Source organism: Penaeus japonicus, unplaced genomic scaffold, assembly GCF_977035675.1.
Source record: "Penaeus japonicus unplaced genomic scaffold, GWHDUDI00000001_assembly GWHDUDI00000035, whole genome shotgun sequence".
Taxonomy (NCBI): Eukaryota; Metazoa; Arthropoda; class Malacostraca; order Decapoda; family Penaeidae; genus Penaeus; species Penaeus japonicus.
Window position 1 is genome coordinate 25,927,217 of NW_028234437.1, and position 12,500 is coordinate 25,939,716.

Genomic DNA, 12,500 nt, shown 5'->3' on the forward strand with positions numbered 1-12,500 from the left:
TTGCCATTTCCGCTTGATTTTTGTTGTTTGCTATTCCTGTTCATCTTTTTTTGCTCTTTGAAAATGCCGTTTTCTTTGCTATTTACTATTTCTGTTCGGTTTTTGCTCTTTGCCACTCCTGTACATTTCGTAGCGTTATTCCATGCCTCGGAGGTCGACGGGAAAGCATTTCCAACAGTGCATTTTTCCTTCTATCGACAATGCCTTTTCCTCTGCTATTGTTTAGCGGACAGATAAACATTGTCTTTATCTGTTTACTTTTTTGTTCTTTCTTTATCTTGTCTTTTGCTGTGCATCCAAAAATTATCTTTGTTGGTGATTTTTACCTGTCTTTCCCTCTTTCTTTCTCTGTCTTTCTACCTCTTCTCCTCTCTTTCCCTTCAGTCCCTGCTCTATTCCCTTTCTTTCTCTCTCCCTCCCTACCCCTGTCCCTTCTCTTCTCCTCCTTCCACCATTCCCCGCTTTCCTTTCTTTCTCTCTCACTTCCCTTACCTCCTCCTCTTCTTCTCTCTCTCTCCCTTCCTCTCGTCTTTCCTTCTCTTCAATCTTCACTTCCCTTCCCAAAATCCCTTCTTCGTTTTCCTCTCATTTCCTTACCCCTTTCCCCCTCTCTCCCTCTTCCCAGCTTTCCTTCTCTTCTTCCCTCCCCCACCTCCCCTCTCTATTTCCTTCCCCCTCCCTTTCCTTCCTCCCCCCTCTCTCGCACATACCCCTTCTTCCTCCCCTTATCCCTCAACCCTCCCCTGTCAACCCTACCTCCCCCTATCTCCTCCCGCACCCCCCTCTTCCCTTTCCCTTCCCCTCCCTTTCCCTGCGCGTTCGCCCGCCAGCCTCGCGGAGAGAGAGGTGGCGACATGCGAGAGACTTGTCCCCCTTTACGGCAGCTTGTGAATTACGCATGGCCTTCCCAGAAAGGTCAAGAGGTCGTATGGATAACACACAGGAAAGAAGCGCATGGCGGAGGGGAATTAGAAGGGGGGGCGAGCCTTGGGACGCTTGTGCACGCATATTGATTAAAAAAAAAAAAGAAATAAAAAGAAATTAAATGAAAGGAAATAAATAAATGTATGAATACATGGCATGGGCATCATCATCATCATCTAAGAGAACCAATCACTACTTAGTTTTAATGCTCTCCTCTCTCCTCCACTTTCTTTTTTCTTCTTATATCTTGTCTCTCTTTTCTTCTTCTTCTCTCTCTCTCTCTTCTACCTCCTTAGAGCCCTTTCCACTTTCCCTCTCTTGCTCACCCTTTCTCCGCCTACTTTCCCCTTACTCTCCCTACCTTCCCCCTTTTCCTTTCCCTTCTTCCCCCTCTCCCTCCCTCCCTTACCCCCTTCTCCCTCCCTACTTACCTCTCTCCCTCCCTCCCTTGCCCCCTTCTCCCTCCTTCCCTACCTTCCCCCTGATCCTCCCTCCTTCACTACCTTCCCCTCTCCCTCCCTAACTCCCTAACTCCCTACCTCCCCCTCTCCCTCCTTCCCACCCTACCTTCCCCTCTCCCTCCTTCCCTTGCCCCCCTCTCCTTCCCTCCCTACCTTCCCCTCTCCCTCCCATCCACCCCCCCCACCCCCACCCCCCAAAGCAACCCGACGGACCGACAGACGTGACCGCGAGGGGCCGAAGAGGGGAAGGGGACGCGGCGTGATTCAATTTCTTCAGAGCGACAGTATCAAGGACCCATCAGAATGGCTACCCTCCCCCCTTCCCCCTTCCCCCTCCTCCCCCTACCTCCCCCACCCCTACCACCCGACCCGACCCTCGTTGCCTCTCCTTGGCCTTTCCCCTTCCCCCTTCCCCCTTCTCCCTTCCCCCTACCTCCCCTCGTTGCCTCTCCTTGGCCTTTCTTTCCTACTCTCTTTTGTGAACATCTTTCTTTGTTGTTGTTTTTTTTCCTCTCCTTTCTTAGTTTTTTTTTATCTTCTATAACGCTTATATTATTCTTTTACTTGCCTTTTTTTTTAATCTTTCCTGTATTAAAAAAAAAAATTCCTATACATACCTTTCTTTTCCTTCAATCGATGCTGAAAGGATTTTCGAGATTTGGGAAACAAAGGAACAAGAAATTAAAACATAGATATAGATACAAAGATCAATAATAAATTTAATTGTAATATTTAAGGCTTAAAATTTGGGTTAGCATTTTCTTCGCACTCCTGTGTATAAGGTCGAACCGATGCGTGTAATATCTGCTCAAACGAAGGAGAGGGATAGAAAAGGGGAGAGGGGAGAATGGGGAGCAGAGAGAGGAGAGGAATGGATGAGGGGAGATGGGTGAATGGGAGGAGAGAAGAAGAGAGAATAATGGGGAGAAGAAAGACGGGAGAATAGGGGGGGGAGAGAGAGAGAGAGAGAGAGAGAGAGAGAGAGAGAGAGAGAGAGAGAGAGAGAGAGAGAGAGAGAGAGAGAGAGAGAGAGAGAGAGAGAGAGAGAGAGAGAGAGAGAGAGAAAGAGAGAGATAGAGAAAGAGAGACAGATAGAGAGAGAAAAAAGAGAAAGAGAGAGAAACGGATGTGGGAAAAGGGAGAAGTAGAAAATAATTAAACAAATAAAAATCCCAAGCAGAGAGAAAGAAAGACGGAGTGAAAAAAAAGAAGAGAATGCAAATTGCGACATCCTCCCCCCCACCCCCTATCTTTCCCACCCCCCCCCCAAAAAAAAAAAAAAAAAAAAAATACGACGCACACTATAATCACTGTAACCCTGACGTTGTAATATCTGTAATACACTTGATTACTCTTTATTACATCAAATTAATATGGACATTATTAATTCATGACTAAATTTTTACAACAAGAAGAGTTCATGTTTTCCTATTTTAAACTTTTATATAATTGGTTACAATAATCAAAGTTGTAGTTATGTTATTTCTCAATTTATTAAACCATAAATTACTATTAACATCATTATAATTATCAACATCATATAGTATATAATCATCCTATTATCATCATTATAAGTAATTGTCATTATATTTAGAAGTTATCATTATCATCATTAACTTAACATTAGTTTTAAAATTGTCACCCTCATCATCATCATTACCATTACTGATTGCTTTTGGGATATCATCCCTGCCACCAAGAACTATCCTCTGTCTGTCTGTCTGTCTGTCTGTCTGTCTGTCTGTCTGTCTGTCTGTTTGTCTGCCTTCTTGTCTCTCCCTCTCGTTCTCTCTCTCTCTCTCTCTCTCTCTCTCTCTCTCTCTCTCTCTCTCTCTCTCTCTCTCTTTCTCTCTCTCTTTCTCTCTCTTTCTCTCTCTCTTTCTCCCTTCCTCCCTCCCTCCCTCCCTTCCTTTCCTTCCTCCCTCCCTTTCCTCCCTTCCTCCCTCCCTCCGTTTCCTCCCTTCCTCCCTCCCTCCCTCCCTTCCTTTCCTCCCTCCCTTCCTTTCCTTTCCTCCATTCCTCCCTCCCTCCCTCCCTCCCTCCATCCCTTTCCTCCATCCCTCCCTCCCTCTCTCCCACACGATGAAGGGGAGGGAAGGCCCTAATGGGTTTATCTACTGCCGGAGATGAGTCAGGGATGATGCTGATGGGCCAGTGGATGAGGCGAGGGAAGTGAGCTAGCAAGAGCCATAGAGAGCCAATGAGAGCCACCAGGAGCCATTGAGAGCCAATGAGAGCCACCAGGAGCCATAGAGAGCCAATGAGAGTCGCCAAGAGTCACCGAGAGCCAGAAAAAAAAGCTATAAAGGGCCAATCAGGGCCACTTAAGAGCCAATAAGGTGCCAGTGATTGGAGTGCCAGTGAGTGGAGGGATGTAGAGGAATCATTAGGTAATAAAATAGAGGAAATGACACAGTACTAATAAGAAAGTTATCAGGAACTACGAAAGACCTATATTCCTCATAACTAAATATTCCTTTTTTATAGGAAGTGATAGTCGGACAGCGCCATTAAATACGGAGACATAAGCTTTGATTTATTGCCAGGTGTTTGGCAATCATGACGAGAAAGATGAAACATCAATTTTTTTTTTCTGGTGACCTCTTCTTACTAAGCTCCAGCTCCTCAATGAATACTTCTTTTTTTTTCTTCACACACACACACACACACACACACACACACACACACACACACACACACACACACACACACACACACACACACAAGCACACACACACACAGCGCCTCTCTTCCCTCAGCCCACACGCACACACAAACGCACAAACAGGGTCATTTTCGTACCCTAATCACAAACGCGCATGCGCATATCACCCACACACGCCAACCATCGTGCACGCTAATAATGCTCATGCTTACGACTTAACACAATCATCTTTAACACGCGTAAACAACCCGAGGAGTCAACCCACACACACGGAGCGTTGAGCGGAGTCTAAACGCAATTAAAAATACACGCTCGCCGCCATATACTCTACATATCAGGATCCGCATCGCTAACGGCCAAGCTTGATTAAAATAAAATATAAGAAAGAAAAAAAAAAAAAAAAAAAAAAAAAAAGAGAGAGCCAGCGAGCGTTAGGGTTTCGAAAGGCGAATTAACGCTCTTTCTCTCTCTCTCTCTCTCTCTCTCTCTCTCTCTCTCTCTCTCTCTCTCTCTCTCTCTCTCTCTCTCTCTCTCTCTCTCTGTGTGTGTGTGTGTGTGTGTGGGAGGGGGAGAAAAGGAGGGGGGAGAAGGACTAGGGGATAAAGGGGGCGGGGGGAGAAGGACTAGGGGATATGAGAAAGGGGGGAATGAGAGAAAGATGGGAGGTCAGGTAAGGGAGAGGGGGATGGAGAAGGTGGAGGAGAAGAAGAGGGAGGAGAAAAAGGGGAAGGAAAGAAGGAATGGTAGGAAGGATTGGGTAATGGGATAGAAGGGAGGAGAGAGGGAAGTGGAGTGAGGGATGGGGGATATGGAAGGGGTTGGGGGAAATGGGGTAGAGGGGACGGGATGGGAGGGGAGGAAGGGGAAGGGGAGGGGAGGAAGGGGGAGGGGAGGGGAGGAAGGGGAGAAACAACGACGAATCGGCGTTTATCCGTCGTGAACACGCAATTATCGAGGTACGACTTAACTAAAGAAAAAAACTCCTCTTACCTTTAGGAGGTGGGGTGGGGGTACGGGGGGTAGGGGACGAAGGGAATAGAAGATGAGGTGGGCTGGGGGGGTTGGTTGGAGGGGGGGGTTAGCAACGTTAGACGAGCGAAAACATGACATGAAGTGCATCCCCCTCTCTCGAATTAACATAATGTAAGCATCATAAACACACAATAATCATTAGATAAATTGTCCCCGCGCCGGTCTTATGAGGGGGTCATTAAACCTTCCAGTGCTTCCCAACCACTAATTCCGACCCGTGACCTCTGACCTCGAGCCGAAAGAGGGTTAGGTAAGGTACCTTGACTCTCTTGCGCATGCGCCTTGCACGCCGCTACGTGTAACAGATATGCCTTATCTTGAACGGAAATCTTATCTTGCCTAATAAATGTCTGAAGTCGGTGATAGCACAGGCAGAATTATCTTTATTATTTTCATTTCCACACAAAAGATTTATCAATTTGATCTCACGACGTAAAACCACAAATAAACATCACACATTCACAAGCCTTATTAGAATACGCAAATTTCTCGTATAAAATCCACTTTATTCATATGAATGAAAAATATGATTAAAAAAAGTTCATCAATTAGGCAAGAAACATGAATCAAATCAATGCCCCTCAAAATGAAAATATATCATAAAAATATTAAATATATAATGAAATTCATCATTCGCCATAAGTAAAACAATACAAAATATTCTTTTTTACCAGGTGGCCAAATAACTACCCAACTAATTAGACAAGTTAATAAACAAAACATGACTTCATCAAACGACACAAATATACAAGAATAAATTGCATAGCCTGACACAAGACTGACAAAAAAATCGTCAGTGAGCCAGACTACAGGCTATCATTTCGCCTCTTTCTCTTACGCAAGACTGGAGAGTCCTTGGGGTTATGTAAGATCCGAGGGCGAGGGGCGAAGGAGAGAGGAGATAAGGGAGAGAGAAAGGGGGAAATGAAGAAAGAGAGAGAAAGTGCAAGAAGGGAAAGAAGGGGAGGAACGAAGGGGGCGGCAGGGAAGTGTGGTAGGGAAGTGTGGGAAGGAGGGAGGAAGAGGAAGAGGAGGAGGAGGAAGAGAGAGAGAAAGAATGAAAGAAAGAGAGAAAGAAAGAGAGAGAGAGAGAGAGAGAGAGAGAGAGAGAGAGAGAGAGAGAGAGAGAGAGAGAGAGAGAGAGAGAGAGAGAGAGAGAGAGAGAAGAAGAAGAAGAAGAAGAAGAAGAAGAAGAAGAAGAAGAAGAAGAAGAAGAAGAAGAAGAAGAAGAGATAAAATAAATCAAAATAAAATATATGAGAGAGAGACAGACACACGCACGGTAGGAGACACCCTCCCACCCCCCACCCCCCTTCCCCTCCCCGCCTCCGCCTCCGCCCTCTTCCCTGCCAAGCCCACAGCCCATACACAGCTTCACAGGGTCGTCGGCAGGCCATATATAGCCAAGCTTAATTCGAACTCTCCTGACCTTAAATACAATCAGTTATATAATTCCCGGAGGTAATTAACGCGCGTGACAGGATGGGCTGAGACACTCCGACACGGGCTGCCAATCAGGGTTTCTCTTGGGCCGATCAGAACGCCGCAAATTGATAAAAAATGCGGTGGTAATTACAGAGGAGATGCTGGTAGGGATGATAATGGCGGTGGTGACGCAGTGCAAAATTATTACGATGGTGGTGATGATGATGGTGATATGGTGACGTGATCCTGACGACGGTATTGAGTAACGGTGATGGTGATGGTGATGATGATGATGGTGACTGATGATGATGATGGTGATGGTGATGATGATGATGGTGACTGATGATGATGATGATGGTGGTGATGATGGTGATTGATGATGATGATGATGATGATGATGTAATAACAAATCCAAAACAAGACAAAGTAAAGAGAAAATCTGTAAAAAGGAAAACAAAAAAGTGTGGGTTCCAAAGTTCCTCCCATGAAGCCCATTAAAGTGCGATCAAGTACTAAGACAGATCGCCTCCCCCTCCCCTCCCCCCCTTCTGCTTAACTCCACTTTCCCTCCATCCTTCCTACCACAACCTCTAATCTCCATCCTTCTTCTTCTACCCAGCCATTCCTCCTCCTTCCCTCCTTTCTCCTTCCTTTCTCGTCATCTCTCTCAATTTCCATCCCTCCATCCTCCTGTCTTTCCTTATTAATTTCTCTGTCCTCTATCCTCCATCCTAAATACTTAAATCATCCCTTTCCTCCTCCCCCTCTTTGTCATCCATCCTCCTTTCTCCCTCTTTTCCTCCTCCATAATCTCTATGTCTTCCATCTTCCACTTACCATCACTCCCTCCCTCCTTCCCTCCCTCTCGTCTCCTCCATCCCTAACCCCTAAAACCCTTTCCCTCCCTCTCCTCTCTTCCCTCTCCATCTCTCCCTCCTTCCCTCTCTCCCTTCTTCCCTCCCTCCCTCCCTCCCTACACCCTTCCCCCCCTTCCTCTCTTCCTCCCTCTCCTCTCTTACCTCTCCCTCCCTCCCTCCTTCCCTCCCTCCCTCCATCTTTCCCTCCCTCCCTCTCTCCCTCCCTCCCTCTCCTTCTCCCTCCTTCCCTCCCTCCCTCCCTCCCTCCCGGCTTCCTCTGGCAAGCAAATCTAATCCCCTCATATTGGACCCGGCGCAATGTGGATCTAATCACAATGAAGTGGACACGTGTAATTAAGGAAGGTTCATTTAAGGATGCTTAACCGATGAGATGAGATGAGGTTCAAGGAAGGTAGGAAGGTAGGTAGGAAGGGAGGAATGGGAGACGGAAAGGGAGGACGAATAGAGGGAATGAGGAAAGGAAGGCGGGAAAGAAGGAAGAAGCAAAGGAGAGAGGGAAGGAAGGAAGCAAGGAAGGGTAGGAGGAAAGGTTGGAAGGAAATAAGGATGGAAGGAGGGAGGGAGAGAGGGAAAGAAGGCGGGAAAGAAGAAAGAAGCAAAAGAAGGAAGGAAGCAAGCAAGGAAGGAATGAATGAAAGAGAGAGTGGAGGGAGAAAGGAGGGAAATTAGGAAGGAAGATAAAGGAGAGAAGGAATGGAAGAAGGTAGGATGGAAGGAACGAGCGAGTAAAGCATGGAAAGATGAAGAGAAAGAGATGGTAGAAAAGAAAATGAGTGTGAATGAAAGATTAAGACGAAAAGAAAAGAAAAAAACAGACAAGAACAAAACAGAAATGAAAACTAAGACACAAGAAATAAAGACGAATGAGGGAGATACGGAACAAAAACAACAACAAAACAATATCAACACTCTTTAAAGAAAATGTTCACGAAGAAGAAGAAGAAGAAGAAGAAGAAGAAGAAGAAGAAGAAAAAAAAAAAAAAAAAGAAAAAAAAAAAAGAAAAAAAATATATATATATATAATATATATATATATATATATATATATATATATATATATAATATATATATATATATATATATATATACATATATATAACCCTCAGCCATCTCTCCTCGCACAACAAAAGACAAGGACACGAACTTTGGTTTTGCTTTAGGTTCAAAGTTTTTGATGAACCGCCCGTACTCTGTCATGCACGAGAGCCATGACGCGAACCCAACACGGAGAGCAATCATGCATTCGTCCGTGACAACCGCCCATTATATCGCACGATGCATGATGGGAAAAAGGTGAGATCATTTTTTTTTTCTTTTTTTTCTTTTCTGGACTTCATATAATATTTTAAATCGAGGGTTAAATAGGGCGGTTAGAGGAGGGGGTTGTAGGTGTAGGGGTAGGGGGGAGGGGATGTTGCGTCATCTATCTCATCTGTCTCTTTGTTGCCATTCCTTGTAAATAATTTCTCTACCTTAGCCAAGATTCTACACGATCTTCATCATTATTTTCATGAGAAAGAGGAAGAGAGATAGAGATAAATAGATAGATAGATAGAGAGAGAGAGAAAGAGAGCGAGATAGAGAGAGGGAGAGAGCGAGAATGAGAAAGAAAAATAAAGAGAGAGAGAGAGAGAGAGAGAGAGAGAGAGAGAGAGAGAGAGAGAGAGAGAGAGAGAGAGAGAGAGAGAGAGAGAGAGAGAGAGAGAGAGAGAGAGAGAGAGAGAGAGCAAAGTCAAAGAGAAAAGGAGACGTATGTAAACTAGCTTCTGTATACCCCCCTCCCCATTTCTCGTGACAGGACCCCCTCCTATGACCTTCTCCCCCCAGCCGAGGTCACAGCATGGAGTTTGACCTTTCCGTCCGTCCCTGGAGTGTAGGAAGGACAGGATGTCTTGACGGAAGGGGGGAGAGGGGGTGTCCTGATAGAAAAGGGGGAGATGGGGGTTTCATGGTGGAAGGATGAGGGGGGGAGGTAGGGAAGTCCTTATGGAAAGGGGGTGGGTTCTGGTGGAAAGGTGGGGGCCCTGATGGAAGGGGGGGGGGGGAAGGGGGTGCCATGATGAAAGGGAGAAAGATATGGGGGGGAGGAGAAAGACAGGAGTTTATTTATAGTGAGAAATCACGCACACGAACGCCCATGTGCGCAAAAGGACCAACGTGTACACATAACCACCCATACGCACATATGTAAATGTGGCTAAACCATTCATACTTCCTTTCCTTTTCTTATTCTTTTTACACAAGCATACAAAAAAAAGTATATCTACAAGAAAAAAAAGGAAAAAACGACGAAAAAATACCTCACCCCAAAAACAACAACAACAAACCGATTAAAAAAGTATGAAATAAAATATACCCTTCAATATCATTCACGTGTTCTTTCAATATCATCTTGCAGAAAGTCGAGAAATCAATTCAAACTCATGCATGGCTCTTCGCTTCTTCTAAATATCTAAATGTAAATTCCAAATTCTAAATCATGCAATCAGCTGAAGGAACGCGGGCGGCACTTTGGACTTCTCATTAGCCAGGGGGTGGATTGGGTGTGGAGGATAGTGGAGGAGGTGGAGGAGGTAGTGTGGTAAGTGGAGTAGATGGTGGAGGTGGAGGGGTTGTAAGTGATGTGGTAAGTAGAGGAGATGGTGGAGGTGGAAGATATAGTGTGGTAAGTAGAAGAGGCGGACGAGGTGGAGGAGGTGGAAGAGATGGTGTGGTTAGTGGACGACGTAGTGGATTTGGAGGAGGTGGAAGTAAAGTGGTAAGTGGAGGAGGTGGTGAGGGGGGAGGAGGTAGAGGCAGTGCAGTAAATAGAAGAGGTAGGGGGGTAAGTAGAGGAGGTAGTGGGGAAGTGGAGAAGGCGGTGGAGGTGGATGAGAGGAAAGTGTGGAAGCAGAGGGTAACTAGCATTTTGGCTCTGGTGGTTGTCAAAGTTTTTACCCGATAATGTTATGCATAGCCCGACGAACATTCCTTCAAGCAGGGCGGTGCTGAGAGTGCAGGTTATGAGGGAAAAAGTTGAGATGTGAAGGAAAGGGAGAAAAAGGAAGAAAAAAGGAGGTTGAGGGAGAGGAAAAAGAAGGAAGAGGAAAAGGAATAGGAGATTGGGAAGAAGGGAAGAAGAAGGTGGTGATAAAGAAGGAGAAGAAGGAGAAGAAGATGTAGGGGGAAAGTGAAGAGAGGAAGTGGAAAAAAGAAGAAGAGGAAGGAGAAGGAATAGAAGATGGGAAGAAGAAGAGGAGAATATGAAGTAGAAGAGAAGAAAGAAGATGAAGAAGAAAAGAAGGAGACGAAGAAGACAAAGAGAAGAAGATATAGAAGAAAGAGAGATGGTGGATGGTAGAAGTAGAAGATAATACTTCAAAAATAAATAAACATATAAATAAAAAAAATAAAATTAGCAGGCGACAGTGCATGAAAGTGGACAATCAAACCCCATGAAAGTGAAAGGAAATGAGGGGATCCACCCACTCACCCTTACACCCAACCCACCCACTAGACCACCCACCTATCCACCACCCTTAAACCCACTCACCCCCACCCTAGACCACCCACCTATCCACCACCATAAAACCCTCACTCGCCAACCCCTCCACGTCACCCACCCACCGATCCACCTTATTATCAACCCATCCATTTCACCCGCTCATCCACCTACCCACTCGTCACTCCTCCATCATTTTCCACGTGATTTTTCCCTTTTTTCCCTGTTTCCATTATGCAATTTTCTCCCTAAATACTCTTAAGAGATTATTGTCTTCATCAAAGAGCCGGGTCTGCAATGCTTTAAATCGTATTTTCATAAATGTTTATGTCCTTTTATAGGCCTAAAATAAAAGTTTCAATGATGGTGGTAGTGAGTATGATGATGATGATGATGATGATGATGATGATGATGATGATGATGATGATGATGATGATGATGATGATGATGAAGATGATGATGATGAGGTGGCGGTGATGATGATGGGGGTAATGGTGATGGTGACGATAGTTAACGATGATAATTATGATGACAACGACGACGAAGACGACAACAACAACACCAACAAAAACAACAACGACAACGAGTAGGAGGATAAGGGGAAGAGAAAGAGGTCAGCCTCGACATCATCACGTCTCCCTCGATTCCGCCCCGTCACGCCGAGCACCAAGATGTAGTATAAACCGGCCGTCTTCCTTGGTGCACAGGGTGGGGTGGGGGTGGGAGGAGGGGGAAGGACGGTGGGTTGGGGTGGGGGTGAGGGGGTGAGGGGAGGACGGTGGGCTGGGCTGGGGGTGAGGGGGTGAGGGGAGGACGGTGGGTTGGGCTGGGGGTGAGAGGGGGAGGGAAGGACGGTGGGTTGGGGTGTGGGGTGGGGGTAAGGGAGGGGGAGGAAAGTAGGTGAGGCAGGACCTGCTGAGATAGTGCGAATATATCATGGGTAATATGGAGGAATAATAATAATATTGATAATGCAACAGAAAAAAGAGGGAAGTGAGGGGTGGGGTGGGGGGGCGGGAGGAAGATCTCTAGGGTGGGGTTGGGGTAAGGGAGGGGGCGTGAGATGCAGATTGCATATATACTGCAACAACGTCATCTCCTAAAAAAGATACACAAATCATTTTAAAAGCGAGTTTCATCTCCGAGTCCCAATTCTATAAAACCTTCCGCCACCTGATTTTCTATCAATACAAAACAAAATATAAAATACATATCAAATATATTTCCTGCTTCCTGTCCGAATAAACAAGAGTGAAATTTTGAAAAATATAAATAAAAAAAACGAATTGAGAAATGTAGATAACCAAAAGGTTCGACTCGCTGTCACTCACCATCTTCATCTTAATGACATCAACATTTTTCTTTTAATAAAAAAAACACTAAATAATTCTCAAATATTGAATTCCAAGTCTTAATATTGACTTCTACAAGATTCCTTGCGAAGAGATTTTGAGAAATTGACTCACTTGCATTTGTCACGATTACAAAATCTGAAATATCATGTAGTTTTAATCAATTTATTTATCTATTCATTACTATCACTATTACCATTATTATCATTATCATTATTATTATCTTTTAATTCCAATGATCTGGCAAGCGAATTTAGATTAGATTATGAAGATTCGGAAGTG

General features: G+C 45.1%; 1 protein-coding gene and 1 pseudogene across 1 annotated transcript in view; one reads left to right on the top strand and one right to left on the bottom strand.

The window, feature by feature from the left end:
* LOC147467601 (uncharacterized) overlaps nucleotides 1-2,544 on the top strand; it is a 4,450-nt pseudogene extending 1,906 nt beyond the window's left edge.
* Nucleotides 1-12,500, bottom strand: part of Pka-C1 (Protein kinase, cAMP-dependent, catalytic subunit 1) — a gene marked incomplete in the record, with an annotated part of 639,821 nt that overhangs the window by 428,812 nt on the left and 198,509 nt on the right.